This window comes from Cryptomeria japonica, chromosome 4 (assembly GCF_030272615.1).
Source record: "Cryptomeria japonica chromosome 4, Sugi_1.0, whole genome shotgun sequence".
NCBI lineage: Eukaryota > Viridiplantae > Streptophyta > Pinopsida > Cupressales > Cupressaceae > Cryptomeria > Cryptomeria japonica.
In genome coordinates this window covers 623302252-623303411 of record NC_081408.1, presented here as the reverse complement: position 1 = coordinate 623303411, position 1160 = coordinate 623302252, and positions in this window count along the sequence as shown.

The following is a 1160-nucleotide window of genomic DNA, read 5'->3' as shown; positions in this document are numbered from 1 at the left end:
AAATATGGTCAAATCAGCTCTTGTCTATTTGATTATACAAAAAATTGTCTTACAAATAATCTCACGAGCTTTGATAAAAAAATTGACATTACAATATATGTGATTCAGTTCATCGCCATTTTAATATACAAATCATCTCATGGGCTTTTATACAAAATTTGGCATTACAATATGTGCGATTCAGCTCATCGCTATTTTAATATACAAAATTTGGCATGCACATATGTACAAATCAACTCATTGCCACTTAAATATACAAAATTATGCCCCTAAACATGTAAAAAATAGCTCATGGGCATTTATATATACAAAAAATGAATATAGAACAATTCGTTGATGATTTATACAAAATTCTCAAAATCATTCTACTCTGAACCATAGAATCAATCAAGTGAGCCTTCAGATTGGCTCTAACCCGTATTATGTCAAGTATTGCCTCGTGGTTAGATTCACGAACTTTCCATAAAATCTTGTTATGAGGTCTACCACGGTACTTCATCAAATGAGTATTTGTTGCAACAACAAGGTTAGAGAAATGAATAATATGTCTGTGTGTTTCAAAGTCCTCAAACAACCAAACATTAGAATTCTTGATAGGGTATCTCCGAAGCCATGTTTCTATCACGACAACAGACCCTATTGGGTACTCAATACCCTCTCTGTCAATGATTGTGGTTGTCAATTTTCTTTTAGGCTCAACACAACGACACAAATAGTAATATGTTCCTTCTTCATTGTTCTCTTCTGCAGCAACTGCATACACATGACTTGTATTTTATAAAGTGTTAATTAATACCAAAAATAAAGTATGATGTACAACAAAATGAACCAAAAAGAATACTTGCAAAAAAATTAACTCAAAAAATCAATTGAATCCACTAGGTCGGATACATGGTCAAAATCCACTGATGTCTCCATCTGGCTCAATTATAGTGCTTTGGGAATTTGATATGAATCAATGGGAACCAACAGTCTACAAGACCATTTGTCAACCCACTCTTCTAATTCACATTGTTCCCAAAAATAATACATGCATGAAGAGAAAAAACATACCATCTGTCTCGTATAAATTATCAGTGAACTTGAATTTGAACTCATAAATGAGTGCATGTCACTCAATCCTACAACTGTACAACAATCTAGATAGTTTTCAATGTTAG